Here is a 27,169-nt window from a genome sequence, read left to right on the forward strand (position 1 = left end):
GTATATGATGGTCCTTGGGCAACGTGAGGTAAAACGTTATGTTAGCTTCCTATATTGATGGCAAGGTATAGGATGGTCCCTGGGCAACGTGAGGTAAAACGTTGTATCATCACTAAGGCCCATAGTGGTGGTTGTCGGTTAAAGAACCTCCCACAAAAGTTATATTACTTTTATATAAGTAAAGTTGAGTTTATTATCATTTTATCCTTAACGAACTAAGTTGTTGATACTATTTTACCAGTTATATATATATATATATATATATATATATATATACTGCATGTGTCTTATTGCTTTATATTGAGTTCAGTTATTCAAGAGTCGAGTATCCTTGAGTTAAGTATCTTTGAGTTGAGTATATATCTTTGAGTTGAGTATCTTTCTCTGAGTCCAGTATCTATCTTATGAGTTAAGTAAGTTTGAGTAGTTTTGAGTATTCCTTGAGTTGAGAAAGTTTGAAAAGAGGTAAGTTATTCAGTTTATTCCAGTTTTTCTTCTAGACTATGTTGTTTAGCTTTCCAGCTTACATACTCGTACATTCCACGTACTGAGCCATTTGACCTGCATCTTCTTATGATGCAGACACAGGTATTCAGGATCATCAACAGGAGATTCGTTGATACATCCAGGAGTTCCAGTTAGCTATGACAAGCCTCCTTGCTTCCGGAGGATTTCATTTACCTTTCAGTTGTATCAGTTGTTAGGAGGTCGTGGGTCTTGTCCCGGCTTCCATCTTTATCAGTTAGAGGCTTCATAGATAGACAGTAGAGTTTCAGAAGTCTTTTCATTTATTTTGTTAAATGTTTTGAAGACTAAAGTTGCCTTTTATGGCGAGTTGTATATATATTCTATTTTATAGAGTTTTCTTTTGAGTTAAAGATTTGTAAAGTTGAGTTTATAATCTTATTCAGTTTTAAGCTCTTGTATGCTTAAGTTAGTCTTCCGCTTGGAGTCAGCCAGGATGAGGGTTCGCTTGGGGACCAGCAATGGTCTTCAAGTGCCGGCCACGTCCAGGGTGTAGGCTCGGGGCGTGACAGATAAATTCTCTTTACGGATAAAATGAAAATACTCTCTTTATAGAGATAGAGATAGCACTATGTTAGCTCACACCAAGAATATAGAAGAAACAGCTGCTTGCGAAACAGAGAAATGCAGAAGTCCATCAAATTACTTGAAGTTATGAATTATTTCCTTCTAATCCAGCTAAATCTTTGAATTAACAACCAATGCAATGTGCCATAATTAATATACAAAAATATATATAATGCACTCCGCTCACGTCATTTATTAGCTACTAAATTTACCGTATAATATATCAGGAACTTCATGTTGTTGCTAATAAAATGTGGTATTAGTAACAATGAAAATAAGGTAGGTTGCATGCTACGATAAATGCAAATTAAAGGTAGCAACTTGGTTAAGATGGAAAAAAGAGTTTGTAGAGAGGAAAGAACATTAGAATTGCATGTGCATCTCATTCATCACATTTTATGCCGCACTAGCCTTAACATGTAAGAGGCTAAATGAACTTGTAGGGGATAATATATAGCAAATCAATCATACATCTCCATGTTGAACATAACTTATGGTAGATGAAAAATTCAACATTAGAAATTCTGCTCCAACAACAAAAAGAGAAAGAGATAAAGGATCTTCCTGCCTCATACCCCATGACAAATGAAGAAGTCCATAAGAGTTTGAATTGAAAATATTAACCTCTTAATGCTTCTAAACCACAATCAAATTCTTGAAAATATCAAGAACTTCTAATTAAGCTGACAACAACAAATATCTGGTTCATGAGACCATTGATTCTCTTGTCACTTGATTAGCTCAATGATATAGAGGTTTCCTTTTTCTACTTAGATGATTTTGTTGTGCACTATGTTCTTTTTTGGAACATGCTATTTGATTCTTCCAGTATGTCGGTTTCCTAGCCATCCTGTGATTAATTGATTTTAAATGTTAAAAGAACAATAGTTGAATTAGTAAATAGAAACCTTTTTATGAGATTTTTTTTATTTCCCTGATTTCATTGTGATATAAAAAGCCTACTAAGTACTAACTGAATTTTGCATGCCAAAATTAATTCCATGACTCGATTTAGATCTGGTCAGACTCAATGTTTTCTTTAAGAAATTTGGGGACATGTTTAGTTGATAGATGCATGCTACCTTCCATACTATACTTATATTAGAAATTAACACATTTTAAGTGTTTTCTTTCATCGTTAAATATTATGCCTTGTGTCTTTGTAGCACCTTTGAAAAACCCTAAGGAAAAATCAAAGTACAAGACTTTCATTCAAGATTCATTCAGTCTTTTTCAAGATTCTACTTCAAGGGAAGTCCTTATCCAAGAATTCCATTCTTTCCAACTAAAATTCCTCCATACAATTATGAAACACTAATGAAAATGATAATTCTTGACCATAGAGATTTCAAGAAACTAATTCAAGAATCTCAAAAAGGTTTTCTTGATTGTTCTCCTTCGAATTAGGGTTTCAAGGCTTCTAATCAAGTTCTTCTTCAAGATTCTTCAAGAACCTTGTTCTTTCAGGTATGTAAGGCTATCATAGTATTGGACTAGTCCGTCCTCACACCCTATATCTACTTTTAAATCAATAAAAGAGTAATCTAGGGTTCTATCCCTTTATTTGAGTAATCTTCAGATGAGTTGATTTTGAGTTCTTGATTCTTTTTGAAATTATATTCCTAATTATTGAATTGATATATATTATAGATTTATTAGTTGATTCATTCATGTTTATATTTCTGCATGAACCCTATGAATTGAGTATTCTTGACATGAGTAGTATTGTTGAGTTCTTAGTATTGACTTTTCTATAATGTTATTGAGATCCTTGAGTTGATTCATTCATGTCTATATTTCAGCATGAACACTATTTTGAGTTATAATGTGTCACGACCCAATTTCTCGAGTCATGATGGCACCTACTATACCCTACCAGTAGGTAAGCCAACCCATAACCCAGAACATCAAGCAATGAGCAAAAGGGCAGAAACTAGCGAAAACAATAATCTAAACAAAGATAACAAGGCGGAAGCAACCCAAAATAAATATATACAGAAATCCCTCCCAGAACCTGGAAGTCACTAGTACAGAGCTATCTAGTAAAGAGTACAAGTCCCAAAAGTGGACCACAACAGAGCGTGTCTCAAAGGCAACAAGACTAGCTAAAACAAAAGAAGGAGACATAACAAACCCCAAAACGCCAAGTGCTCGCCCTCGTTTTCGAATCACAGCTACAAAAGAAGGCTGGAACTTACCACCGCTGGTAACTGGTACTGGGACCTGCATCATGAAATAGATGCAGAGCGTAGAATGAGTACCAACACAACAGGTACTCAGTAGGCATCATAGGCCGACTGAGCAAAAAGGGTAAGAACAATAAGAAATGATAGAATCTAGACACAAATAGGTCAAAGCGGATAAGAAAAGAAAGCACACGAGCATACCAGAAACAAACTAAGTACAACTAAACTAAACCTAACTGGACCCCCATAAGTCTCAACATGTGGGACTTCGAATCACCCAAAACCGAGCTAAAATGAGTGAGATATGACCAAAACAATAATACCAAAAACAAATGCTCGAAAAAGGCACTACAGTCAGGTTTTATCACGAAATTACCTCAAACAGGAACCCCAAACCACTATCCGAGCTCACCAACGCGTTGCCCTCGAAAAATCTCATAACTTTGCCTTTTGAATTGCCCAAATCGGTTGAGAGATGAGAGAGTTCAGAGAGTTTGAAGTTTTGGAAATGTTGCTGAAAATCTGCATTATATTGCAGATTTTCTGCAATTTTTTCCAACAACTAAAAACCCCGACGGGGTACTCCGATCTCGTTCGGAACCCCGTGCACGCAAACGAGATATGCAACCATACCAAATATGATATTCCAGACTCAATGGCGCAGTCAAAATTTCCATCAGAGGTCATTTCGATAAAAAGTGGGTCCCACTTCCAAAAGTCATTTTAAGTCAAAACCCACAAAAGGGCTCAGAAAGATATCGAAAACCTCGGGACACAAAAGAAGGGTCAATGTAGACCAAACTCGATATTCCGGAGCTAACTTCACTGACGAAATTCTCATCCGAGCGCGTTTACTCAGAATGTTGACCAAAGTCAAACTTAAGCCAAAATTCAAAGGCTAAAACGCCTAATCACACCGACTCACACTGAAAACCTCGGGAGTCATGTCGACCATGCTACTAGCTTAAAATGACCTGAAATCGTCAGAATTGGATTCCGATGTCATCTTCTTAAACTTTTGATCGAAAATGATCGTTCAAGGTTCATAAGCTCCAAAACACAAAAACTCACACCAAGACCAAACGAACGACCAGGTGACCGAACTGTCAGTCCCAGCAAGTCATAAATGACTTGGGGTCGCCGCTCTAAACGACACACAGAAGGCAAGACACAGAAATGACCAAGAGGGTCATTACAATATCCACTACTAAAAAGGACTTTCGTCCGCGAAAGTAAGGGTCAAGAAGTACCTGAAGGCTTAAACAAGCTGGGAAACTGCTCTCGCATCTCTTGCTCGGTCTCCCAGGTAGCCTCCTCGACTGGACGATGCCTCCAACAGACCTTAACAACAGGAATGGCTCTCGAGCGCAATCTCCTCACATCTCTGGCTAGAATGGCAACTGGCTCCTCTACGAATGTCAAACGATCATCCAACTCGACTGCATCATACTGGAGCACATGAGACTCATCAGGAACATACTGCCGCAACATCGAGACATGGAAAACCGGGTGGATGGCCGAAAATGCTGGAGGTAGGGCCAACTCATAAGCAACCTCCCCAAATGTCCGGAGTATCTCAAAAGGCCCAATGTACCTGGGGCTAAGCTTGCCCCGCCTCCCAAACCTCATCACACCCTTTATGGGCGACACACGGAGGAATACCCGATCACCAACAGAGAATCTCAAAGGTCGGCGCCTCCGATCCGCATAACTTTGGTGCCTACTCTGAGCCGTCCTGAGCCTATCCTGAATCACCCTCACTTGATCCAGGGCCTCCTGCAGCAAATCTGTACCATGCGGCCTAGGATCTGTAGACTCAAACCAACCAACTGGAGAGCGACAACGTCTACCATATAATGCCTCGAATGGGGCCATCTGAATACTAGAGTGGTAGCTGTTGTTGTATGCAAACTCCGCCAAAGGTAAGAACTGGTCCTACTGACCTCCAAAATCCATAACACATGCCCGCAACATATCCTCAAGGACCTGAATAGTACACTCCGACTGGCCATCCGTCTGCGGGTGGAAAGCTGTGCTAAGGTCAACCCGAGTGCCCAACTCATCCTGAAAGGTCCTCCAAAAGCTGGACGTGAACTGAGAACCCCAATCTGATATAATAGAAACTGGCACCCCATGAAGTCGAACCACCTCCCGAATGTAGATACGAGCCAACCTCTCGGCGCTAAATGAACACTGAACAGGAAGGAAATGTGCTGACTTGGTCAATCGATCAACGATGACCCAAATGCTGTCAACACCTCTAGGAGTCCGAGGCAACCCCACAATGAAGTCCATAGTGATACGCTCCCACTTCCACTCCGGAATGGGTAATCTCTGAAACACACCACCAGGCCTCAAATGCTCGGCCTTTACTTGCTGGCAGCACAAGCAACGGGAAACAAAGTCAGCAATATCTCTCCTCATGCCACTCCACCAGTAATGCTGCCTCAAATCACGATACATCTTCGTTGTGCCCAGATGGATAGAGTATCTAGACTCATGGCCCTCAGAAAAGTATCAACTGTATCAAATCCCCAACTCTCAAAACACAGATGTGGCCGGCGAATCTCAACACTCCATCAGGATCTAAGGTAGCCTGGCCACCATCACCCGCTAACACTCGATCTCTAAGGGCCACCAAGGCCTCATCCTCAAACTGACAACCACGGATCCTATCAAGCAAGAAAGACTGAACTCCCATATGGGCCAAGACACGTCTAGAATCTGAGATATCCAACTGAACCATGCTATTGGCTAAGAACTGAATGTCCATAGCCAAGGGTGGCTTCTCAACAGATAAGAAGGCTAGACTACCCATACTCACCGCCTTTCGGCTCAAGGCGTCCGCTACCACATTCGCCTTGCCCAGATGATAAAGAATAGAGAGGTCATAGTCCTTCAGGAGCTCAATCCAACAACGCTGCCTCGAATTAAGGTCCCTTTGGCTCATGATGTACTGAAGACTCCTTTGATCGATATAGATCTCACATCGAACTCTGTAGCGACCCTAAAAACAGATAGGTGAAACTAGAGCCTAACGTATGAATTTTTAAAGTTTAAGCATAAATTGGAAGTAGTCACTTTTGGAAAAAAAAGTTCTGAATTTGGAAATTGGCTAAGTTCAAAACCTGGAAATTTGGTTAAGTGTGGGAAATCAGTGAGTTTTTGGCCAACTTTGAGCAGTCATAACTCCTAAATCAGGATGATCCAGGAGTAGTTCCAGTTATGTTTGGAAGGCCCTTGGAACGATCTTTCCAAATCCACCGAGTTTGCTCGATTCCGAGTTCGTATGAGTGAGTTATGCCCTTTGAAAGTTGGGCAGTTGGCAAGGAGTCCGTCCGGAAATATAAGGGCATTTTGGTCATTTCACAAATCTTTTCCTTTGAGGTTATATTATTGTGTTAGACTGATTGTGGATCATTTTTGTTCCATTTTAAAAGAGTAAGAGTTAGGGTTCTTGAGTGAAGAAGAGAAGAAGAGAGGAAGAAGAAGAAGAAGAAGTTGGAGCTAGGGTTGAAGATTTTGAGTTCTTTCTTCTTCAATTTTTCGTGGGCTTTCAACTTAGAGGTATGGTGACCCTTGATCCTTGATCAATCTTTCTTTCAAGGAGTCCAATCAAAAGGGTTTCAAAGAACAAAATCTCAAATTCTAATCTAAGCATGGGCTCATTGGCAAAACGTTTTCTAAGCCATTATATTGATGAATTAATATTTTTTTAAAGATGATTTCGTATGAAATTCCTTGAAGAACCCATGTTTTCCCTAAATTCCTAAATTTGCTTATGAAGTGGGTCTTTTGCTTATGATTCAAAGTTTATGAAATTGTGTTTGGATTGGATTGTATTAGTGACTCTTATGATTTTCTACATCTATCTATGATGAATTGATGATGTATGGATGAATTGAAAGTTGTGGCCTTATGGGCAAGTTATGGATGAATTCTCTTGTGGTAAGTAAAATGGTTGGGACTTGAGTGTTGTTGATTATGGCTTTGGAGGATGGTAAGTTGGCTTAATCTCTTATTAAGGATAAAATTGTTCTTGCTTAGTTTGATCCACTTATGGTGGAGGTGTTTAATTATGGAATGTATTATGAACATGGACTTGAATGCATTATCTATTGAATTAAAGTGTTATCAAGTTATGAAATGTTATTGTACTATGTGAAGGTATTCTTATGGTTATAAGGTGATCTTGTACAAAGTGTTATTGTATTGTATATTATATATATAAATGAGGCTATATGTAAAGTCCTATATGAAGCTATATGTAAAGTTTTATGTGAAGTTTTATGTGTGAAGGTATGATGTGAATGAGTTTATGTGATCTTGTGATGATCCTATGTAAAGTGGATAACATTGTGATTTAAAGTATGATTTTTCTCATGATGTATATATGAAATGATGTTGGATTATGAAGTATCCTTAGATGATAATGTTGTGACTTGGTTGGTAGACTAAAGTGTCTCTCCTTGTTACTTAAAGTCTTGAATGCATGAATGTGTGAAGTGGGCTAGAACTAAGAAATGGTGCCCTTTCTATAAATGCTAAAAGAGGAATTCTAGGCCAAGACTTGAATCGGCAAAACTAAGAAATGGTGCCCTTTTATAAGTCTAGCTTTCCTAAGTAAATGTATAACCTTGAAGGATGGGCCTTAGGGCGAAGTTCCCTTCTTGAGTGAAATGATAGACTTAGAGATGGATGGAGCCGGAACGGCATGAAAATCCTTATCTAAGAAAGTCAAATGAGCTATCCTTATGAACCCTGATTGGCCATGACTTAGAGATGGGGACTTTCTTGGGAAGAGGTACTATGAGTTGGTTGAACTAGAAAAGGAACCCTCTCTAAGTACATATGTGATTGAATACTCTATGGGAAACAAGGCTAGCACCGAGTGGATGTGGTTAGGAAGGTGGCCTAGTTGAGTATGAGATTAGGCACAATGAACTTCCTTGGACATCCCCTAAACCATGTGCCTACATGGGTTGCTTACTAGTTCTACCTTTGGCAAGTAGAACAACCTCTACGGAGTAGGATAGACTCCGGATTCCATGCCTAGCTAGTATGGTCTATGTCGGTTATGCCTATTCCCATCATGTGGGATATGCACTCTAGTTATTGGATAGGTTCTAGAACGTGTAGGTAGTAGTATGGGATGCTATCTACACATGGCACGAGTAGGCTTTGAAAATACTAAAGTGAATTCCCTAAGTCTAACGACTATTATGTGAAAGTCCCCTTATGTGCTTGAATGTCTCCTAAATGGTTTCTTAAAGAATGTTGGTCTATTGATGTTATGTTATAAAGGAAATGTCATTATCTAAGCTAATCTTGAGGAACACTTAAGTGTGCTTGAAGAGGTTGTATGGCGGTCACTTCTTGTCTCACTCAAGTGTGTCTTAAGGTTATATTAGGTAGAGGTCCTACGGTAATGAAATGGTGTGTGTTCTTTTAAAGTTAAGCATGGGTTGTATATGAATATATGTTGAGTATGTATATTGTTGGCTATGGTTTTATATGTGAACATTGACTTGTATTATGTCTCTCATACTTACGAAGTGAAGGTTTTATCAAAATAATATGAAAGCAATTATTCCTTGTAAATGTCCGTTTTGGCATGTTTTTGCATGGTCATCACACTTAGTACTTAATTGTGCTAATTCCATATTTCTCTATTTTCTACAAGTGTAGGTTCCGGCAAGTGAACGGGTTTTGTAGTAACTTGGGATTTGAAGTTCTTCCTAGATTTTGTGGTATGTCCTCATATGTCGAGGGCAAGACTTTTCTATTTTAGTTTTATGATAAGATTCTTGTAATAGACTTAATAGACTTCTTTTGATTGTAAAGGGCCGTGTCCCTAGTATGTTTTCACGTTTATGTCTAAGATGGCTAAGAGACTTAGTATTCCGCTTGTGTACTTTTGAATGATGTTTTTAAAAGTGACCTTTGAGTCTTATGGGACTTTATTTAAAGAGTTTTTAATTCCGCACTATTTTACATATCTAATGTGATGAATGCTAAGGGCTTGTATGAGACCTCCGAGAGGTTGAATACGTATGTTACGACTTGGGGATGGTCTCGGGTCGTGACAAACTCCATACAAGTAGTGCCTCCAAATCTTAAGTGCGAAAACTACCGCCGCCAACTCTAAGTCATGGGTGGGGTAGTTGCGCTCATGAATCTTAAGCTGCCTCGACGCATAAGCAATAACCCGGCCCTGCTGCATCAATACACAACCCAAACCAACGCCGGATGCGTCACAATATACCGTGAAGCCCTCGCCCTCAACTGGAAGAGTCAATATAGGAACGGTGGTCAATAACTCCTTGAGCCTCAAAAAGCTCGCCTCACACTCCTCTGACCAAACAAAGGGAACATCAACACGAGTCAACTGGGTCAGAGGTGCTGCCAAGGTAGAGAAACCCTCCACAAATCGTCTGTAGTAGCCTGCTAGTCCGACGAATCTCCGAATCTCAGTAACTGAGGTGGGCCTAGCCCAATCACGAATAGCCTCAATCTTCGCCGGATCTACCATAATGCCCTCCTTAGATACAACATGCCCCAAGAACGCTACAGAGTCTAACCAAAACTGGCACTTTGAGAACTTGCCATAAAGCCGCTGATCTCTCAAAGTTTGGAGCACAACTCTCAAATGCTGCTCATGATAACCCCTACTCCGCGAGTATATCAAAATGTCATCAATGAAGACTATGACGAAGGAATCAAGATAAGGCCTGAACACGCGTGTCATCAAGTCCATAAAGGCGGCAGGGGCATTAGTCAACCCAAATGACATCACCAAGAACTCATAATGGCCATAACGGGTCCTAAATGCAGTCTTAGGGATGTTCGCTGCCCTAATCCTCAACTGGTGGTAACCGGACCTCAAATCAATCTTAGAGAACACTGAAGCTCCATGTAGCTGGTCAAATAGGTCATCAATCCTAGGTAGAGGATAACGATTCTTCATTGTCACCTTATTCAACTGTCTATAGTCAATGCACATGCGCATAGTACCATCCTTCTTCTTAACAAAAAGAACGGGAGTGCCCCAAGGTGATACACTAGGTCTGATAAATCCCTTACCCAAGAGATCCTGAAGCTGAACACTGAGTTCCTTGAGCTCTGCAGGAGCCATCCGATATGGCGGAATAGAAATAGGCCGAGTACCTGGCTCAAGCTCAATCGGAAAATCAATATCACGCTCTGGGGATAGGCCAGGTAGGTCAATAGGAAACACATCTAAGAAGTCACGAACAACAGGAACTGACTCAACCGGAAGAACCTCCCTACTCACATCACACACATAGGCCAAATATGATAAGCATCCACTAGCCACTAGCCTACTAGCACGAATAAAAGAGATAACCCCAACTGGTGTGCTACCACGAGATCCCTGCCACACCACCGGAGGGATACCATGAATGGCTAAGGTAATGGTCTTAGAAAAGCAATCTAAAACAGCGCGATAAGGGGATAACCAATCCATGCCCAAATCACATCGAAATCAACCATGTCAAGCAATATAAGGTCAGCCCGGGTGTTACGCCCCTGGATAGTAACTAAGCAAGATCGAAATACCTGATCCACTACTAAAGACTCACCCACGGGGGTCGACACACGCAACAACGCTACCAGAGGCTCAGACATCATACTCAATCAAGAGGCATAGTAAACAGAAACATACGAAAAAGTAGAGCCTGGATCAAATAAAGCCAAGGCGGGCTGCTGGCATAAAAAAAAGTACCTGTGATCACATCGTCTGATGCCTCAGCCTCCGCCCTCGCTGGAGCTGCGTAGAAATGGCTATGTCTGCCTCTGCCCTGATCACCAACCTACCACATGACCTGCCTCCTCGGGGACCACCCCGTATACCTGCTGACCACCTCTACGGTCCTGACCCTGACCACGGCCTCTAACTGGAGGTGCTGGTAAACCTGAGGGAGCTGCATGAGGAGCGGGAGCAATCCGACTATGCTGAGGGCAGTCCCTGGCCCAATGACCCATCTCACCACACTCATAGCAACCCTGTCGAGGGCGACTCCCAGAAGAACGACTACCATGGCCTGAAGAACCCGACTGAAACACCTCGCGGCCCTGACTCGAACTAGCCTCACTCCGACCACCATCTGATGCCTGAAGAGAGGCCTGTGTAGGTCTGCTAGACTGACCCTGTCAAAACCGTCGTCCGGCCCTGTCATGATAATCTCTAGACCTGGGGCGGGAGTCACTGTAGCTGCCCTCATGCCTAGCCCTCTTCTCGCTGCCCCTTAGGCCTCGCGACGAAGATGCTCCATAGTACTAGCTGGTCAACTACGTCTAAAAAAGATCTACCCGCAGAAACTAAGGACTGGGTCTCAAGCCGAAGCTGCAATCTCAACCCACGAACAAAGCACCTAACTCTCTCCTCCTCTGTAGGTAATATCATCTCGGCATGACGGGAGAGCTCGTGGAACCTAGTCTCGTACTCTGCCACCGACATGGTGCCCTGCTCCAACCTGCAGAACTGATCCCTGAGGCGGTCTCTGACGTTACGAGGGATAAACTTGGCCAAGAAGGCCTCAGAAAACTCATCCCATGATACCGGTGGAGATCCAACTGGCCTGGTCTGAATGAATGTGCGCCACCACTGCCTGGCTGGCCCATCTAGCTGGTAAGCAATGAAGTCGGCCCCTCTAGACTCCACAAGGCCCAAAGTGCGAAGCCTCTCATGGCAAGTAGTAAGAAACTCTGGGCATCCTCACCCACAGCCCCAGAAAACCTCGGTGGTGTCAACCTGAGAAACACACCAAGCATCTTCTGGTCTCAAGCGACATAGGTATGTCCGCTGCCAAGAGCTGTACTCCCTCAGGTGGTACCTGGACCTGAGGAGCCTCACTGAAGGCTGATCCTACGGTACTAGTGCTGGTGTAGCTGGGGCAGGTGGCTGCTGCATCCCCCCAAGCACACCTAAGAGCTGAGAAATAGCGGCCTGGAGATCTGGAGTCAAAACTAGTCCGGGTGGTGGCTGGACTAGCCCTCGGCCCCACCGGCTGATCTGGTATACGAAGTGCTGAAGGGTCTGCTACTGGCTCTGGATCCTCCTCTCTCTCCTGGACTGATGTTGCGGCCCTCTCTTGACCTCGGGGTCGGCGTCTACCCCAAGCTGGGGCTCTGTCTGCAGGCCTGGGTGCATCACCCCCGACCGTGCCACCTCGCGAGTGAGCCATCCTGCGAAAGAGTGAAACAAGTGAGATCTTAAGGAACCAATAAGACATATGCTGCACGAAAGTGAAACAAAAGAGGAAATCTTGCTAAAACATCATGTAGCCTCCGAAGATAAGTTACGGACGTCTCCGCACCGATCTGCGGACTCTACGAGACGTTAGCTCTGTACAAGTGAGACCGGATGAACCTGGGCTCTGATACCAACTTGTCATGACCCGATTTCTCGAGTCATGATGGCACCTACTATACCCTACCAGTAGGTAAGCCAACCCGTAACCCAGAACATCAAGCAATGAGCAAAAGGGCAGAAACTAGCGAAAACAATAATCTAAACAAGATAACAAGCGGAAGCAACCCAAAATAAATATATACAGAAATCCCTCCCAGAACCTGGAAGTCACTAGTACAGAGCTATCTAATAAAGAGTACAAGTCCCAAAAGTGGACCACAACAGAGCGTGTCTCAAAGGCAACAAGACTAGCTAAAACAAAAGAAGGAGACAGAACAAACCCCCCAAGTGCTCGCCCTCGTCTCCGAATCACAGCTGCAAAAGAAGGCTGGAACTAATCACCGCTGGTAACGGTACTGGGACCTGCATCACGAAATAGATGCAGAGCGTAGCATGAGTACCAACACAACAGGTACTCAGTAGGCATCATAGGCCGACTGAGCAAAAAGGGTAAGAACAATAAGAAAGGATAGAATCTAGACACAGAGAGGTCAAAGCGGATAAGAAAAGAAAGCACACGAGCATACCAGAAACAAACTAAGTACAACTAAACTAAACCTAATGGACCCCCATAAGCCCAGAAGGTACACTCGGGCGCAAGTTTAAATAAAACCTGAACGGACCCCCATAAGTCGACAGGTACACAACAAGGCTAAGTCTACTGAGAAAGAAGAAAGTCGGGCTCCCAACCCAAAGTAACTAAGAGAATCCATCAGACTCCACCCAGCCAGCAGTACACTCCCAGCCCAGCTAGAAAGAGTGACCCTAGGGGGCACCCAACCAAACAGTCCACTCCCAGCCAGCTAGAAAGAGGGACCCGTGAGTGACGTAGATATCGCGAGTCATCCTACCATGCAGTCATGCTCCCAGCCCAGCTAGAAAGAGCGACCCGGGGACACCCAGCCAACAGCACACGCCCAGCCCAGCTAGAAAGAGAGGCCCGGGGGCGATCGCCGATATCACTGAGTCTACCCAGCCAGCGATACGTTCCCAGCCTAGCTAGAAAGAACGACCCTGGGGGTGATGGTATCTCCAATAGGATTCAATCCAACAACAACCACCGTGGAACGTCGTCCACTCTAAGATATCACATAAAAGGCTCCAAGCCTATACTATCTCAATCCCACGCCTCGAGTGATGCATTAAACGTTCGAGAATGCGTCAGAACCGCAGAATAAGAGGGAGAAGATACATAAGTGCAGCAAGTAGCGATAACGCCTAATCTAAGGCTCAAACTATCAAACTCAAGTCCGTTATTCCAGTCTACAAGGAGCTAAGTCATCCGAACGACGTCGGCAGAACGTCAAGGCTATCCAGCCCACACGGGTCATAAGTCTAAGGCAATGCTAGCCTAACCTAGACTAAGGACATCATGCTTACGATTAAGGATGAATAAGACATGCAATACATAGCATACAAGCATACAATAGCATTTAGCACATAAGTATGCAACTCTACTAAACCGGTTAACATGATACTATACCCGAAATGTGGCCAATCGATCCTAACATAAGGTATCTAATCAAACTAAGGTAGTAAACTGGTACCACCCCCAATTCACTCCAATCGACATGTTTTTACACAATTAAGCTCAATCTAAAAGAAAGGAAGTCGTAGCCTACCTTAAGGCCAACCGTACGCTCTCCAATCACTTTACCGGAGCTTTCCCTTTCCGAACGGTCTCGAAACGCTGCCCTGCTATCAAAAATTGAGTCACAACGTTACTACGGTCATTTAGACACCAAAATAACAACAAACGGAGACGGGTCAATTTTGGAGTCAAAACGGAAATCATAGGACCCGCACCGAACTGTCCGAATTTGACTGCGTCAAGAGACCCTAAACAGCACACCAAACTTGTGTTCCAAAATGGAGCACAATCTGAGGCTCAAAACACAGCAAAAACCAACAAGCAAGAAACCACACTTTAATAAACTAAAAGAAACCCTACAGCAGCAGTCAAAACTCAGAATAAATGAGAATCGAGAGGTGCCCAGCACTCCTTGAACACTCTACAACGAAGTCACGACAATTCTCAACATGTGGGACTTCGAATCACCCAAAACCGAGCTAAAATGAGTGAGATATGACCAAAACAATAAACCAAAAACAAATGCTCGAAAAAGGCACTACAGTCAGGTTTTATCGCGAAAACGGGAACCCCAAACCACTATCCGAGCTCACCAACGCGTTGCCCTCGAAAAATCTCACAACTTTTCCTTTTGAATTGCCCAAATCGGTTGAGAGATGAGAGAGTTAAGAGAGTTTGAAGTTTTGGAAATGTTGCTGAAAATCTGCATTATATTGCAGATTTTCTGCAATTTTTTCCAACAACTAAAAACCCCGACGGGGTACTCCGATCTCGTTCGGAACCCCGTGCACGCAAACGAGATATGCAACCATACCAAATATGATATTCCAGACTCAATGGCGCAGTCAAAATTTCCATCAGAGGTCATTTCGATAAAAAGTGGGTCCCACTTCCAAAAGTCATTTTAAGTCAAAACCCACAAAAGGGCTCAGAAAGATATCGAAAACCTCGGGACACAAAAGAAGGGTCAATGTAGACCAAACTCGATATTCCGGAGCTAACTTCACTGACGAAATTCTCATCCGAGCGCGTTTACTCAGAATGTTGACCAAAGTCAAACTTAAGCCAAAATTCAAAGGCTAAAACGCCTAATCACACCGACTCACACTGAAAACCTCGGGAGTCATGTCGACCATGCTACTAGCTTAAAATGACCTGAAATCGTCAGAATTGGATTCCGATGTCATCTTCTTGAACTTTTGATCGAAAATGATCGTTCAAGGTTCATAAGCTCCAAAACACAAAAACTCACACCAAGACCGAACGAACGACCAGGTGACCGAACTGTCAGTCCCAGCAAGTCATAAATGACTTGGGGTCGCCGCTCTAAACGACACACAGAAGGCAAGACACAGAAATGACCAAGAGGGTCATTACATAATGTCACGGCCTAGAGGTATACCCTAGAAGTAACACGGCGTACTTGACCCCGAAGGGGTCTCATACAAGCCCTTAGCATATCATGAACATAAGATAATAGAAAATACAGAAAATTTTAAAAAACTTTTTACAATCGATGTCATTTTCATAAAAGCAAGCATAAGTCTTTCTATACTTTGTCTCAAACCAACTAATACAAACTTTAGAATAAACTCTTGGGACACAACCCATACATTAGTCTCAAAACATGAAATAAAAGACATAAATTAAATGGTGGGTTTTGTTCTCAAAGCTATGAGGACTCACCAAGATCTTCAACTCCTTAGCTCCTTAGAAACCTATCTCCAAAATAGCACTCAAATCTCCAAACCCTACATTTGATTAGAATGTAGGCAAAGTATATGTTAGTACAAAATGTACTAAATATGTAAGCTAGCATAATCATAAGAGCATAAGATAAGGGTTAGTCAATATAAGACATAATCTAAAATCATATGAAATACTTCATGAAATATAAACTATAAGCATAAGAGACAATATCATAACCATAATAGGCAAAGTCTCCAACATAAGCATCATATAAGCATTATTTGACTCTTAGTCATATATATCATAATAGAACCATTCTCAAGTAACCTCAAAGCACACTTGTGCAATGCATGAAAGGCATCCCATACTACCCTTCACACTAAGCATAACCTTGAAGTCATCCTAGTCATACTTACCCTCCTTGGTCTCATTATTTGCTTACTTCTCATAACCAAGGGAATCTATCACCTTTAGTCAATCATATCATGGAAGGCAACTATAGCAACAATCCATCAAGCACACGTTATAAGCACAAATCATAAAAACTAGAAAAGGAACATACCATAGATATCTTCAAAGCATACTTGTGCAATGGAAGTAAGATCCCATACTCTTACCCATACTAAGTAAGCTTCTTAAGTACCCATAGTTTACAACTCATACTCTTATATATACTACTACACTATTCAGGACATAAGCCTTAACCGACATAGACCATGTGAGCTAATATGGAATCCGGTGTCTACCCCACACCTTAAAGGGGTCGCTCTACTTGCCGAGGGTAGAACTACACTCTTAGCTTGGGTGAAACCAATAGCTAAGTAACCTATGTGGGAACATAGGTATGGGATAAGGAGATTGCTTCTAGAAACCCGGACTCAACTATGGTAGAATGTTTCCATCTCATGAGATACCTACTTTAGGAAGCCGGACTCAATTAGTGTAAAATGAACCCATTTGGAAAGCCGGACTCAACCAGTGTAAAAGCTTTCAAAGGGAAGCCGGACTCAACTAGTGTAATAGCTTCCATCTCATATTCATATCCACTTGGTGCTAGGCATTAAGTCCCATTGAGTTAACATTAAGTCTTGACTTAAGTTCATGGTTGTGGAAGAATGTCTTGACACTCAATCCAACCTAACTCATACTAAAGCTCCTAGATTCAATAGGTGAGACTAGTTTTCAAACCTTAGAATCAATATATGTGACAAACCTTTCACATTTTATCATGATATTCATGCCTAAGTGTGTATATGGAATTAAACTTTCAACGACACTACAACTAGGTCATGAGCACATTCACTTTACTCTCAAAGTGTCTCTAAAGCATGTACTAAACTTCATACAATATGCACACTACCATGTCTTTCCCCCTTTCTAAGGTCAAAATTCATATTAAATCAACACATCTAGAATAGCTACATTAAACATGGATATTCATTTTCATAATTCAAGTAGTTCAATTACTACAAGTCTAATCCCCTACTTCACCTCCTTGAGGTTCAATTCTTACTTTCAATCATCCCGCCTAGGGTTCAAGCACTAGGCATGGATATCCTCCTAACCCATGTAATTCTATTACTTTGTGCATCCAAGCAATTCATGAGGTAGATTAGGTAGGTAAAGATCTTCTACCCTAACTCTATCTATTAAGCTTCTATTCTCTTTTAGACTTTACTCTCAAAGCATTAGCTTACAAAGTTCATCACATTGGATTTGCCACTAAAACCCTAGAACCATTACTAAGTGAGAACCCCTTTCATGTCAAGTTCATATTCATGCCTAATATCATGTCTATAATTCTAAATTACACAAGGATATCATCATAACTCAAGTGACTCTATCACTTCCTACCATCTATTATTCATAAGGTGAATTAGGTAGATAAGGGTCTTTCATCACCCTTCTATTCACATGGAGGTTCTACTCTCAAAGCCTTGGCATCTATAGTTAGTCATCTTAGCTTCACTCTAAAACCTTAGTGATCAACATTCACAACTACAAGCCCTAAACTCAAGCTTTACTTCTTACTACCTTCATTCATACCTAGATTTCAAGGTATTTTAAGCATATTCTTAATTACGAGGTGATGCTAGTCATAATTGATCATAAAGGTTCAATTTCATCTTTACAAGTCAAGATCAATCATATTCATTAAGGTCTAGTTCAATTCATAATTATATTTTCCTAACCTTGAACAATTACTACACATGACATTGACTTAAGAAGATCACCTATGAACCTTCAATTTCACCTCTAATGGCATAAACCCACAAAATATCACATTCATCAAATAGACTAGGGTTAACCATAATTAGGTATTATCCACTAGATTGGAATCATACCTAAACCCTACCCACAATGTAGAAGGAAACCCTAGCTAGAATTGGGTTTTTGACTTCACAATTGGGGGAAAACCTAGGGGGCTCTATGGGCGGAAGAACCCATAGATGATTAAGCTAACATACCTTAATACAAATCCCTAATCAAGCTTGCTTCAATGGAGAAAAAATCAACCTAGATTGCTTCCCTTCTTCTTCTTCTTCACTTCTAGAGAGAGGATTTTTGGAGAGAATTTGGGTGCTTTGGAGAATGAGTTAATTGATTTAGTTTAGGGGTCTATTAGGCTTATATAGGTGGTTTAATAACTAACTAACCGACCTCTCTTAACTCCTAATTAATTAATGACTTAACCCCTATGCCCCTAACTTAAAACTAAACTTGAAAATCTGCCCCAACCCACGATACCTCCACCCACGGACTGTGGGTGGGTCTACGAACTGTACTGGTCCTTCGTGTGTGGAGTACTGAAGCTAAAAGTTGCAGGAACTTACAGGCCTTGACCCACGACTTGGAGCTACGGAGCGTGGATGGACCTACACCACGTAGGTGCCATCCGTAGCTCACTAAAAATTGCAGATTAGGTACTGTTTTTGGGGTCCTCCTCAAGGGCCCCTTGGGGGTCCTTGGGGGGGGGAGGGGTCGAACCTTGACATTAAGCCCTTAAAACCTCTATTCTCAGTATAGGAATCATTTTGTGATTTTTAATCCTCATACTACACTCTAAAACTCTTTCGAAAAGCTCTAGAACTCTCTAGTTCAACTTACTAGTTTCCAGGGTGTAATATATAAATTTTGAGAATCTTTTTAAGCCAACATTTTTGTTTCAAACTAAGTTTTTGAGAGAGTAAAGAAAAGTATGAGAAGGATTTCTAACTAAAATTTGAGCAAGAGTATAAGAGAACTAAGTATTTCCCAAATGTTTCATTTTTACATGAAAAAATAGAGTATTATTTTGAGAAAAGTAAATGAGTTTTAGAAAGATTAAGTACAGAGCAGTTACCTCTTTGAAGAGGATGGTTTGAGAAATAATCTCAAACTAGAGAAAGAGTATGTTTTATACATTTGAGCATGAGTAGATATATCAGAAAACTACTCACGGAGAAGCAAAATATTTGTTGCTCCCTAATATACACGCAAGTGTACGTGGTCGCGCAAGTAATATAGATTCTTTAAAGAAACGGGTTATCGTCCCAAGGGACTTATGATCGATTTATATCTAACACTTAATTCTACAAATAAAATAAAAGTAACCTTTAAAGAGATGGTGATGGTTGTTAACTACTACTAATTTCACAATAAATAAAAGTAGCCAAGATTGAACGACTTTAAGATGATGTTTCAAGCAAGTATAAGACAATTCCAGGGCTGCAGCATGTATTAATATCATGTATCATATTATCGGCTTAGAACTAATTTTAGTTGTCAAGTTACTGGTTTATAGGGTTAATTATATGAGTCGGGCTACACACCTTTTGTCGCCTACTCCAATTAGCTACCTAGCTACGTCGTTGAGCGGGGATAAATAGACTAACTGGTGAGCATTTATATTTCATCCTATTTCGTAACCAAGCAAGTTGTTCGTCTGGGCGTCACTCCTGAACACTAATCACCTCAATCAAATGGGTCAACCGACCTCTTTATATTCTCTGGTCTATCTAATCCTGCCTCTCTTGATTTTAAGATTAGACAATATATTTATCTCATGGTGATCAAGCACGAAATACTAAAACAAGAATATAGAAGTAACTTATCATGGCAACCAATAATTAATTCAAAAATCCTTTAATAATCAATAATCCATTCGTAGCTACAGCCCTAGAACTAGGGCATTTAGCCACTCATGCTATTAGAAAACCACAAAATACAATTGTTCATGCGATTTTCGGAAAATAGAAGAGTTAGAAGATCAAAGCCTATTACAAACGTTGATACTTGTTCTTGCACACCCAATAAAAGTCGAACCCTAACGAAGCGCTAAGGGTCAATTTATAAGAGTTGGGAAACTTGGAGACAAAACCTACTACAATTAGGAATCCTATTTAACACTTTTTAAGCTGTAAAAGTCGGGATATGGCTGGGGTGTCGTGCCTCCATCGCGCCTGGTACATGCCCTAGTCATTTCAGTGTTGGCGCACCACGCGTGGCAGTGTGCCAGCCAGGCCCTCTCATTTTCTCCTTGGCGTGTCGCGCATCTTAGTGCGATTGAGAAGCGTCCCAGTCATTCAAGTAGTGGTGCGTCGCGCCTCTCAGCACACCAACCAATGTGTCATTTTGCCTTAATCATTTTTTTCTCCTTTTCACTTCTTCTTCTCCAAATCAATTCCAACTAATTTTAAAAGTCCCTGAAACAACTAATCATGTGTGTTAGTGAACAATCATAGCAAGTTAGATGAAAATCAAACTAATAACTAAAGATCATTCTTTAATTCAATCAATTCATGGGTAAATATTGACAACTTAGGCATATAAATTTGTCTAAGATCACCACCACACACTTAGACTTTTGTTTGTCCTCAAACAATCTTTAGACTATCAACTCTTTTTCACAACCCTTGGACTTATCAACCCACCTTAAAATCAATCAAACATTTTTAATCATGATCTTGTAGTTCACAATGGATGAAACATTTCACAACATTTACACCAAGTTAGAATACATGCTCAAAGAATGACTCTTTTACTTATTTTTCCAGGCTAATGCAAACTCATATAATCACATCAATTAGACAATCCGAACACATGCCATGAATGCCTTCACTTATTTGTGGTAGTACAACCTTTCACTCAAGCAATCATAATAACAACAAGGCCTATTTTTCAAACAATTAACTCACTCTCACAAAAGAAGTTCTTACTTCTCTCAACATAACATAAGCTTGCCCATAGTGTATTCTTACTTTCACCTTATATTTCTCAAGGAATCAAGAGGACTTTTATTTGGTTGTAATGTCGGCTTAAGGTAAGGGAGGGAATATTTGGGAATCGTTTTAGTGACTACACCTTCCTAATGCACATGTCATTGTTTTGCCAACAACCTCCTACTTAGTTTTTCTTTCCTCCTAGTACACACTTCATGAATATTTATCCCTTTTTGTTGCTCCATCTTTGCCCTTTATTTTTTTTTTCTCATACCTTTGCACTAGCCACCCTCACTCTAGATTTTAAGGTCCGAGTGAGGTACGCATTATCCTTGACAGGACCAAGGCCAATGTTTAGAGCATATTTCTGAAATAGCCACCCTCAATTGAGTTGAGGTGCACATTGTCACTAAGGACCAGGGCCAAAACAAAGTTTTACTTATTCTTTTCTTTTCCACACACTTTAGCATTTCACCTTTTTTGATATCAACCAACAATTTTCAACCCTTCTTCTTAACATAGTGCATTGAGGATTTTATTAGGATCAAAAGAACTTGGTATCAAAAATATGTGTTTCGGCTTATCATGTGGCTTATCAACAAACAAGGCTAAAAGCTCAATGGGGCTTCACTAGGAATAATTTCAATGGTAGGCATACAAGTAGAGTAAAAAATTGGCTATTTCAAAGAAATGTCACAATCACATTCCCTGAGTCATACAAGCTACTAATTCAACACACACAAGGCAAGTTCTAGAAATCAAGTTAAGCAAGAACCAATCAACACTCACCACACATGGCATCATGACACATATAAGGATATATCAACTAACATGCTCATACAACTTGCATTACGGTATTACTACACAATTAAGCCCATTTATTTTTTTATATTTTGAGTCAAAACTAAGAACACATGCTTGTTACAAGGTTAACATTCGATTTCACTTTTCCAATTATGACTACCCATGATGTTTGGCTAACGTTTTCGGACATAGTTTCAAAAGACCAAGGTTGGTTTCTCAATCCTACTCTTCTATGTGACTAATTTTCCTTAAGACGGTCGTCATCCATCCATCATTGGGAACTGTCACTTCTATGACGACTCTAAGACTCAATAAAGCAATAAAACTAGTCCTAGTCGGTTCAAAGGGACTATCCTCAGTAAAAGTACCAAAAATAAACGTTGAGGAACCCAAAATAATTTTTTTTACTAAACTAACACTAGACTCGATAAAGCAGTAAACAACTATACACAACAGAGAAATATTACCCACCCCACACTTAAAAATAAGCAATGTCCTCAGTGCACAATTAAAACAAAGTATAGAGATAGGAATACTCCCTCGGTCCTCTAGGCCTCATCGTCACCTCCATCAAAAACCATTAATGTATTTGCCTCATCATTAACGACATCAACATCATCCTCTTCATCCATCGCCTCATCCGTCGTGGCCTCATCATCATCAAAGAGTTCCAGAAAGGCGGGACCAGACCTGTACAGAAAAGCTGCACTCTCTATCAACGGATAGCGATCCGCTAATGTCTCCACCTCCTCATCAGTGACCGGACCTCCTCCTATCCGCAACTGCAATTCTGCCATGCTGAACATCCTAGCCATAATACTGTCATCTCGGGCTTGCCTCTCTTGGGCTGACAAGATAGGTCCATGAGACGTGTCCAGTGCCTTCGTCCTAGTCACATCAACTATCTTGCCCGTCAAATCAGGGTGGTAAGCAACAGTCATGTCCACCGCTTCTTCTTCAATACCCCCACCCCTCAGAAACTAGGTAATTAACCCCCCATAACAAAACTGCCACCTCAAATTACTTTTGAGCTTCATCATGTTTTGCCTAAAAAATGCCCCAACATTAATAGGCATCCCATTCATCAACATATAAACCAAAGCCACCATATCTCGCGTTACCTCTATAAGATGTTTAGCTGGTAGCAACAGACTACACACTATTTCGACCACACTCGGGCTACCTGATTAAAATTAGCACAGTGGAGGGTATTATGCCTCCCAATATCCTTACTTCGCTCCCACGTAGCAGTCGACTCAACCCCACACAATGTATGTCGGATATCCCTATAAAGAGGTTTATCCTTCAAGCTATTAAACTCATCAGCGTCATAGTCCAGAGTTCCCAAAAACTCATTCAGAATTCTAGCAGAAAATTTCACATCCTTACCCCTAACAGGCACAATTTTATACTTGGTTTCAGTAAGCCAATTAGCCTAGAACTCCCTAACTAATGTCAATTTACAATCACCCGAATTTTCAAAAATAAACCTCAATCCCAACTCAATCACAGTCCGATAAATAACAGGAAATTGTGACTGCAATCTTACCTCATTCACATATTCATCGCCCATATACTTAGCTTCCTTTTGACATTCAAACCATTCCCAGCCATACCTTTGCACAACTTTTTTACCAAATTTTTGCACCGATTCTCGGCTACTAAAGTTCCCGAAAGTTTCACTCTTCCTACTCTGCTTAGAACCCACCACATTCTTTGATTTTGGTGCCATTACAACCTGTTAAGAAGGATAAAAAGAGAACAAAAGAAAAAAATAAAAAATTAGAGGGGGGAAGAAAGAAAGTTGGTTTGGGGGATGGGAGAAGTTTTGGTGGGAGTTTTAATGGAGGAATTTGGAATTTAATGGAATAAGTTGAAGAGTTAGGGAAGAAGAATATGGGGAGGGGTCGGTTGATTTGAGAGAGAATGAGGGGAAGAATGGAAGTTTTAGGGATTTAAGGGGGGTTGGGTCGGGTAAATCGAGTCGAAACCCTATTTTTGACAATTTTAGACGTTGGGGCGTTGTGGGTGAGATGTGTCGGTGGTGCACCTGGAAAGATGCTCTGATCTTTAGGCCTTAGCGCGCCGCATAGCTCAGAACACTAGCTTGCAAGTGCCAGGTGCGATGGAGGGGCGACGCACCAGTGTCGCGCCTCAAAAGGCGCTTTGAACTTCTATGTCAGGAGAGGCGCGCCAGTAGTGTGCTTGACTCCAGGTATATTTTTATTTTTCGTTTTTCATTATTAAAAACTAAGTTACAAATAATGAAAAATCCTATCTACCTAAAACTATTAATTAAAAGAATTGAAACTAAGCTAAAACAAACAGAATCAAAATTCAAAAATGAACTACCTATCTATTACATATTGTTCACGGGTTGCCTCCCGTGTAGCGCTTGATTTAACGTCGCGGCACGACGTAGCTTGGATCATTCATCATTTAGCTTCAGAGCCTCCCGATCACGATCCGAATCCACACCAAAGTATTTTTTCACTCTTTGCCCATTTACCAAGAACGTAGGGCCAGTCTCACCTTTCAGTTCAACAGCCCTATGTTGTGTCATTCTTACCACTTCGAAAGGACCACTCTATTTAGACCTTAGTTTTCTAGGGAATAACCTCAATCTAGAGTTAAAGAGTAGTACCTTTTTTCTCTGAGTGAAAGTACGAGTAACTATGTTCTTGTCATTCCACCTCTTCGTCTTTTTTTATAGATCTTGGCTTTCTCATACACGTGAAGCCTGAACTCCTCAAGTTCATGCAGTTGATTCACTCTCTTTCTACCAACCAACTCAAGGTCCAAGTTCAACCTCTTAGTTGCCCAATAAGCTTGGTGTTCTAATTTTGCTAGAAGATGACATGTTTTCCCAAATACTATGTGATAAGGAGAAGTCCCTTTGGGTGTCTTATACGTAGTCCTATATTCCCACAACGCATCATCTAACTTCTCAGACTAATTTTTCCTCTGCGCATTCACCGTTTTCTGCAAAATTTGCTTCACCTCTGTATTCAAAACTTGTACTTAGCCACTCGTTTGAGGATGGTAAGCTGTAACAACCTTATGCCGAATACCATACTTAGCAAGAAGATTTTTAACTAGATGGTTAATGAAATGCTTACCTCTATCACTTATGATTGCTCTTGGAGTGCCAAAGTGAGTGAAGATGTGCTTCTTGATGAACTTTAGCACCACCCTTGAATCATTCGAAGGAAGAGCGACAGCCTCAACCCATTTACTCACATAATCCACAGCCACAAGAATGTATTAGTTTCCACTAGATAGTGGGAAGGGACCCATGAAGTCAATACCCCACACATCAAAGATTTCCACCTCCAAAATGTTTCTTAGCGGCATCTCATGTCTTCTTGAAATAGTACCCAACCTTTGGCATTTATCACAACCCTTCACAAAAGCAATAAAATCTTTAAATAACGAGGGCCAAAAGAAACCAAATTGTAGTACCTTATGCGTCATGCGCTCTCCTCCATGGTGACCTCCATATGGGATAACATGACAACTTTCGAGCACTTTTTGAACCTCATACTCCATAATTCATCTTCTCACTATCCGGTCCACACCTTGCTTGAACAAAAATGGTTCATCCCAGATATAGAAGTTAGCATCATGATTGAGCTTTTTCTTTTGTTGGGTGGTTTCACCCGAAGGGTAATCTCCACTTACTATCAAATTCACAATGTCTGCATACCATTACACTTGGGAGATATCTAATGCCATCACTTGTTCATCGAGAAACTCTTCCTGAATTTGCTCACATTCATTCACATGGGAAAAATTCTCCAACCTAGACAAGTGATCAGTTATTTGATTTTCCGTACCTTTCCTATCCTTAATCTCAAGGTCGAATTCTTGGAGAAGCAATATCCACCGAATCAGCCTTGGTTTAGCATCCTTCTTGTTGAATAGGTACCTAATAGCTGCATGATCAGTAAAAACAATCATTGTAGTACCTACCAAATACGATCTGAACTTGTCGAAGGTGAACACTAGAGCTTGCATCTCCTTCTCAGTCACGATCTAATTAGCTTGTGCAGAATCCAGGGTCTTGCTTGCATAATAGATCGAGTGGAACACTTTATTCTTTCGTTGTCCCAATACTGCACCCACTGCTACGTCGCTTGAATCACACATGAGTTTAAATGGTAATCCCAATCAAGAGCAATTAAGATGGGATCCTCAATTAAGTTTCTCTTCAACATCTCAAAAGCTTTCAAGCACAACTCATAAAAGTCAAATTTCACCTCCCTCTCCAAAAGACTGCACATAGGTCTTGCAATCTTGGAAAAATCCTTGATGAATCACCGATAAAATTCTGCATGACCAAGAAAACTACGCACCCCTTTTACAGAAATAGGAGGAGGCAATTTCTCAATAACTTCTACCTTGGCCTTATCAACCTCTAAACCCGATTTTGACACCTTGTGACCCAACACTATTCCCTCTCTAACCAAAAAATGACACTTTTCCTAATTTAGAACTAAGTTAGTGTCCTCACATCTAGCAAGTGCTTTACCAAGATTCCGGAGACATACTCAAAAGACTTTCCAAAGACGGAGAAATCATCCATGAACACCTCTACAAAGTCTTCCACCATATCATGAAAACTAGCCATCATACACCTCTAAAAAGTCACATGTGCATTGCAAAGTCTGAATGACATGCGTTTGAAACCATAGGTACCATAAGGACAAATGAACGTGGTCTTTTCCTGATCCTCGGGGGAAATTAAGATCTGGTTGTATCCAGAATACCCATCTAAGAAACAATAGTACTCCTGCCCTGCTAGTTGGTCAAGCATCTGATCAATGAAGGGAATAGAGTAGTGATCTTTCAGGGTAGCATCATTAAGTTTCCGGTAATCCATACAAATTCTCCAATCGATCACTATTCTAGTAGGAATCAACTCATTTTTTTCGTTCATTACCACTATCATACCTCCCTTCTTGGGAACACATTTCATCGGACTTACCCACTTACTATCAAAGATCGAGTACACAATTCCAGTATCTAGCCACTTTATCACTTCCTTTCTTACCACTTCTTTCATCAAAAGATTTAGCCGACGTTGATGTTGTGCACTTGGTTTGTGATCATCTTCCATTTGGATTCTGTGCATACATAATGCCGGACTAATCCCATGAATATCATCCATCTG

At 41.0% G+C, this 27,169-nt stretch overlaps 1 pseudogene; it reads right to left on the reverse strand.

Annotated features, from left to right (window-relative positions):
- Positions 1–3,531: 3,531 nt before the first annotated feature.
- Positions 3,532–25,545, reverse strand: LOC125830494 (uncharacterized; annotated as a pseudogene).
- Positions 25,546–27,169: the final 1,624 nt, after the last annotated feature.

Source organism: Solanum verrucosum, unplaced genomic scaffold (assembly GCF_900185275.1).
Source record: "Solanum verrucosum unplaced genomic scaffold, falcon-dt-bn FXZP01000228.1, whole genome shotgun sequence".
NCBI classification, from domain to species: Eukaryota; Viridiplantae; Streptophyta; class Magnoliopsida; order Solanales; family Solanaceae; genus Solanum; species Solanum verrucosum.